Genomic DNA, 7,072 nt, shown 5'->3' with positions numbered 1-7,072 from the left:
TGCAAAGGTTTCCTGAGCCTTCAAAATGGTCTCTCAGTTTGGTCCACTAGGCTACACAATCATAGGGAAGACTGCTGATCTGACAGTTGTCCAGAAGACAATCATTGACCCTTTACAAGGAGGCTAAGCCACAAACATTCATTGCCAAAGAAGCTGGCTGTTCACAGAGTGCTGTATCCAAGCATGTTAACAAAAAGTTGAGTGGAAAGAAAAAGTGTGGAAGAAAAAGATGCACAACCAACTGAGAGAACCGCAGCCTTGAGAGGCTTGTCAAGCAAAATCGATGCAAGAATTTGAGTGAACTTCACAAGGAATGGACTGAGGCTGGGGTCAAGGCATCAAGAGCCACCCACACACAGACGTGTCAAGGAATTTGGCTACAGTTGTCGTATTCCTCTTGTTAAGCCACTCCTGAACCACAGACAATGTCAGAGGCGTCTTACCTGGGCTAAGGAGAAGAAGAAATGGACTGTTGCCCAGTGCTTAAAGATGCTGATTTCATTTTCCAGCAGGATTTGGCACCTGCCCACACTGCCAAAAGCACCAAAAGTTAGTTAAATGACCATGGTGTTGGTTTGCTTGACTGGCCAGCAAACTCAGCAGACCTGAACCCCACAGAGAATCTATGGGGTATTGTCAAGAGGAAAATGAGAAACAAGAGACCAAAAAAATGCAAATGAGCTGAAGGCCACTGTCAAAGAAACCTGGGCTTCCATACCACCTCAGCAGTGCCACAGAATGATCACCTCCATGCCACGCCGAATTGAGGCAGTAATTAAAGCAAAAGGACCCCCTACTAAGTATTGAGTACATATACGGTAAATGAACATACTTTCCAGAAGGCCAACAATTCACTAAAAGTATTTTTTATTGGTTTTATGAAGTATTCTAATTTGTTGAGAATTAGAATTAGTAAAAAAAATTAGTAAAAAAAATTATCAGTAAGTCATGCCAACTTGTGTTTTACATTAATTTAAGTCGTCAAAATAAGTTAATCAATTCTAGTGTCTTTTTTCCCCCTCCAAATTAACTTGATTATACTTTACAATTTAAGGCAGCTACTTACATTTTTAAGTCAAAATAGGTGGTAATTTTTTTACAGTAAAGACGCTAATTCTGTAGAGGCAAAAATACTTTGAAAATGGATGTGGGTGCAGCAAAATGTGATGCTTTGTCCAAAATGGCGAACATAAACTTGTGGAGCACAAACGAAAAACAATGCATTCATAAACTTGCAAAAAGGAAGCTTAGTTTTTGTTTTTAAGTTTTTAATTTTTTACGTTAAGGTCAGTACTTTTTAAATCCCATAGCAAAAGGGGGGAAAAACATGTACACAAGAGCTGCACACTTTCCATTTGATTACATTTTTTAAAGCCAAAAACATTTGGCTTTAAAAACACCCATTTTGCCATCTCTCATTCACTCAGACTTAGTGATTCCGTCACTCAAATTTAAGTCAATACGCAAAACTCCCAGAGCAACAAAGTTCTTGCTACTATGAAAAGCAAACTACTGGGTTAAAAGCACTGTTTACTTGTTTTTTGTAAAAAGCTAATCCAATTACAAGAAGGCCAGGAGCTTAATTACTGTCACGGAGGTCAAACATTTGTTAGGTATTCAGCCTTGTTGACAGAGCACGCAGGGTACCTGTGTAAAGAATCATTTCAAGTCTGCAATACAAGTGCATTTTTTTATTCATTAAGGTAAAGTTCTGGACTTAAAAGTCAAGGTAATCATTTGCGCTATGCTATTCCCTTCAATCACGAAAGCAGGCTTCCTTTTAAACACATTTCTGTTGCCAGAACCATTGACAGGATCTTGTCAAATTGACTTATTTGTGCAAACAAAGCCTCTAAACAGGCTAATAAATTACATAAATTGTGTTTAAAGAAGAGCCCTTCAGATTTTGAAAAGTGAGCGGACAGTGGCAATTTTTATAAAAATGCATATTCATAAGGACACAAATGTATCCTGCCTTGCATGACACTGAGAGAATGAATCATATCTGTGATGGCCCATTTTGGAAATGGACTTTATTTATAGCTTTTAAAGTCTCGTGATTTTTTTCTCCCCCTCTCCAAAAGCCCTTGCACTTCCTCATCTTTCCGTCAGAGCGAGATTGGCTTAATACATAATTTCTCAGAATTGCATTAAAAGTAATACTCAATAACCAGTCGCACAATTAATTGTTTATAAGGGCGACACAGCTGTCCCTGGAAGCCTTAAGAGCCGTCTTTCATTATTCACTCTCCAGCAGCGAACAATATAAGCGTATATTCAGCTGCAAGTCATAATATGATGTTTACGAAAGAGCATTTATAAAGTTAAGCATTGAATTCGAAACATTACTGTGTGTGCATTCAAGTATGTTGCACATCAGTATAATAGAGCTAATTTTCTGTATCACGTCAGCTTGAAATATCTGGCAGTGAACGAGTATAGCATATTGCCACAGCTAACCCACAGGCTACTGGTAAAAGAATAAATATGCACATTTAAAAAAGCTTCGGTTGACTTACAGCTATTACTATCCTGGTGCAACTCTTGGGGCAAGGCAAACTGCCAAAGCACACTCGCCCTATGAGGTGTCACGCGGTTAAAAAACAAGTAGTGCACAACAACGTTCACCACCTCCTACTAAGCGCACCACAAAACTGTGCACGTGCCAGATATTGTACAAGGGGCATTGTGCGCCATGGACATTATGCCTGTTTATGATAAATAACCTCTCTTAAAGTACACTAGTTTTACCAAAGGATTAAAAAACGCCTTTGTCTGTGAATGGATGTTCAAATTAGTACAGCTGATTACTGTTATTGTGAACACATTTACACTACATGCTGCGGGTAACTAAATGATTGGCATACACAGCAATGCATGATGGGAAAATACTGTCAGTGATTGTACATGATGAGAGATCTTTTATGTGTAATAGATGTATAGCTGATGCTTTTTCTCCAAAAAATGTTGCATTATATGTAAGTCCATTCAGTTGAAAGCGTTCCCCCTGATTGCACCTGTATTTCCAAGCAATCGCAATATTTCAGGCTATTTTTTACCTGGTCAATACATGATAATCCCATCCAGACAGCAGGAACTGCAATAAACAACATTGCGTAACTTCATGGCGTCCACTTTCTGAAAAGTTTAGCTTTTTAAAAAGGACTAAGAGTCGATATACTGTAGTACTGTGCTATTTTTTTTAACAATCCACTTGGGATGCGGTATAACAAATATAACTCTCAGCATCATCAAAGATGAGCCTTATCAACAAAGATGAGACTCTGACAGTCATTTTGTTCTCTAAAGCGACAAAAGGAAAAAATAACTGTTCCATGAACCATTACAGGAAGTTAGTGTGATTTTTATTCTGCGCCAAATGTGTGTAAAACATACCAAAGTGTTTTGTTATATAACAATAGCCTAAAACATAAACAATAAAAGAATATGCATCTGCATATGGTTTATTTCTGCAGTAAGGAAAGTAAGAAAGTTGGCTTGAGTACACCACTCAACGTGAGACGCAACGTGACAAAGGTTTCGAATTGTGTTTTCATTGAATACAGTCTCAAGGATTGCTGGAATCTTCCACACGTACATTAACAGAATATCATCTCCTCTTTTGAAACCGCAGAGACACAGTTGTTCGCTCACTGTTCTAACTCCAAGGTCGGCACATACAATCGAACAAACAACAACTCCTGACCATTCAGCCTACTGCACTGAGGGAGTAAATGCATACATGCTCCACAGAAAACTTGTCAATGCAAAAACATCACGAAACACCACGGGCTTTCTTAGGAAAATTGAAGATTGAAGCACATGACCTAGGAGTGATACAATACGCAACATACAATAACATGGCCTTACGAAAAAATCTTCAGAAACAAGCAAATTTTCACTCTGTTCCTGTGAGGTGAAGTGAACGTGACCAACTGTGAAGTCTAGATGGTTGTATGCAGGCTGGAGCAGCTCTGGTATCTGAACGGCAAGGCACAAAACAGTAAACAAAAATTAAAAAAAAAAATGGACAACAAGAGAGGAAGTGGTTTCAGCCAACAAAAAAAAAGAGAGAGAGACACAGAGAGAAAAAACGATACCAGCACTACAAGTTTGTGAGTAAAAATTGAGAAGACTGCTAATGTTTTTTTGCCTTCCCACACTGACTGATTGACCTGGACCACCAAGGAAACCCCACAACCATCTCTCCTGATCAACTCACTGATATCTTAAACCCGCAGGCCTAAACAAGGTCACAACCATGCATACACTGGCATGCAAAAGTATTTGCCCCCACCCTGATTCTCCTTAATTACATACTTCTCTCATTGAATGGTTTTGTACATAAAGTTATCCTTTAAATAAAAAATAAACTGCCAATATATAACATGCACAATTAGCATAATTTTGAATGTTTTTTAAGTCTTAATTACAAACAAGGAACAAAAAAAAAATTCCAATTACCACATCTTTCCAATGTGAAAAGCTAATCGCTACCTTGAAATAAAGAAATCAACTAAATCTTCACTGGAACTTACAGACTGAAGTAGACAACTGCAACCAGACCTGTTGAGTTAAAATTTCACCTATATGTAGTCACCTCAAAGCTTCTACCCCAAAGTGCTGCAATAAAGGAAACTCCAACCAGCTGAAAAAAAGAAGTCGATCAAAAACATCAGTTTGGAAAAGGTTTCAAAGCCATTTCTAAGGTTTTTGGATTAAACAAGGCAACAGCCTTCCTGGATCATTCTCATCCAACCCTCTGGTGCCACTGATGAAGGTCTACTTTGAGTCATTTGGAGCAAATCGCAACGGCCAGTATAGTCCAGAAGAAGTTATGAATATATATTGGTTGCAAAGTTTGCAAAACAGTACCAAGAAGTCATCTCCATCAGATCCAAAAAAAAAACAGGGTTTTTTTTTTTACTTTTTGGATGCAAAGAATCCCCAAATATTATTATACATTCTTTGTGAGAGACCCTTTTATTGAAATATAATCATATAAAATTACAAAAACAAATATTAAAATATTATTTGGAAATATTTAGTATAAACAGATTTGTTTTTATTTATTATTTTTTTATATGAAAAGTTTATTTGCAAAAACTGATAACTCCACTTTTTAAAAAAATCATGTTTTTTTTATTATGTTATCATGTTTCTATTTTATTTTTTTTATTTATTTTTTATTGTTATTTTTTACCTAATAAAAATAACCCAACTGCAGTTTGAGATTAATTGGAATGCACAATGAAAAAACATGATTTTTGAAAATTGTTAAAAACAGAGTTATCTGTTTTTGCAAATGAACTCAGTTACTTGTGTACAACTAACTAAAATTGCATAAATAGTGAGAAATGCTGCTGTTCAAAGCCCAACACAAATAGACACATAGAAGCCAATACAAACATAGCATGTTCTTGATATATCGAGTTAAAACTGGTTCTCTTACTAACTGCAAATTTCCTGCATCTTGGCAGGACTACATGGCAGGTGAAGAGGTGGGATCCGTGACCATTCGAGCTCATCAGCTTGATGGTGCAAGTGTTGTCAAATTAATTTCAAGAAAATTTGCTCTCGACTCACCCTGCATGACTTTGTCTTCTCGTCAGAGTGCCTGCCCGTAGCTGACATTGGAGAACAATCAGAGGAAAGCTCAGCGAGATAATCAGAGATCAGTTCAGAGACCCCTAACCACTGGTTCTGGTGGTTGATGGATGCAACTGTCTGTCCCCATCAAGATTTTGCAACAACCTAGCATGATGATGTAATCGTCCATTATGAGAGCATCCAATATGAGTTCAGAAGGTGCAAGAAGAATTGCCTGAAGAAGTGACGTCTGGGGTTATGAGAAACATGTTACCTGGGCTTCCAGATCAGATGTAGCATGATAAAGCTGCAGGAAGAAGGTGGAAGCGGTCAAGTCTTTTTCCAGACCCTCTGCAAATAGGCAGGTACATGCTTTCCAGGGGTTTGCAGGTTATTACAGGTGCTCCATGCCCCTTAATTTATTTCCTGTGCTCTGTAACCTGACAATGAAAGAGCAGTCAAGAAAAAAAGTTGAGCCTGAGAAAGTGGAGAAAGCTCTCATCACAGAACCATTTTTGCATATTGGAAGTATGACATTGCCTGCCTAGGATGCCGTCTCACCATGGTTACAATGCAGCAGAGGGCAAGGGCAAAAAATAGGATGGCACCACAGAAAAACAGGGTTAAGTTTGTTAACATCTATGTAAATGCACACTATTTGTTAATTGTTAAACAATACTTAATCTAGATTAATGCACTAAATGCCGTTCACACCAAGAACAAAAACTATAAACACAACTATAATGATAACTACATTAGCATCCACATCAGCACATGCTAACCTTCTGTTTATCAGCATGAGCTGGAGTTTTGTCATCTGTTGCTTTAATCTATCTATCTATCATTTTTAAAACATAAAATCATCAAACTCTCTATTTTGGCGGGTTGCCGACAAAGCATGTAAGTGAATGAAATGTTACATTTGTTGTTTGCTCTGAAACCAGCAGCATGTAGCTGCGTTTATGCAGTATACAGTTACTCGATCTAAAACGGTGATAAACTATTTAAAATATACTTAATTAAGCTACAAACCTGGTCATAAAGCACAGTGTTTCCATCTAACATGTATTTTGAGGTGCAGCTCGTATTAAAGGTGTGTTTTCATTATTAGCAGTGAACCGGTTACCTCACCTGAATATGCTTGTAGATTTGTGTTGGCCTTGACATGGAAACATACATGGACATACTTTTGTTTTTTTTTTTGTTTTTTTTTTTTTTTTTGCTTATTTCAGTTAATGTAATGAAATTACTGAGCTAAGCCAGTAGTAGTAATGACGGTGTCATGGCTGAAGATTCAAAGAGCAGCGAAACAGACAAACTGATTCAATTGAGTGAGTCATTTACGCTGGAACCGCTCAGAGTGATTCAAGCTCAAACTCGATTCACTATCAACAACAACAAAAACATCAAAAAGCCATTCATTTTCGATTCTTAACATCGCTTGTAATAATTTTTAAAAACACGCAGCAATGGGTAAAGCGGA

The 7,072-nt window shown here is 37.4% G+C and overlaps 1 long non-coding RNA gene across 1 annotated transcript; it reads right to left on the bottom strand.

Moving 5' to 3' along the window:
• Positions 1-5,602: 5,602 nt before the first annotated feature.
• LOC127176594 (uncharacterized) lies at positions 5,603-6,818 on the bottom strand. Its single transcript, XR_007829125.1, has 3 exons — positions 6,721-6,818; positions 5,864-6,029; positions 5,603-5,754 (listed from the first exon to the last, which is right to left on the bottom strand). It is a non-coding gene; the product is annotated as an uncharacterized LOC127176594 (long non-coding RNA).
• Between the last annotated feature and the right edge of the window lie 254 nt (positions 6,819-7,072).

This window comes from Labeo rohita, chromosome 14 (assembly GCF_022985175.1).
Source record: "Labeo rohita strain BAU-BD-2019 chromosome 14, IGBB_LRoh.1.0, whole genome shotgun sequence".
In the NCBI taxonomy this organism is placed as follows: domain Eukaryota; kingdom Metazoa; phylum Chordata; class Actinopteri; order Cypriniformes; family Cyprinidae; genus Labeo; species Labeo rohita.
The sequence above is the reverse complement of the archived record's forward strand: the minus strand, read 5'-3'. Positions and strand labels throughout refer to the sequence as shown.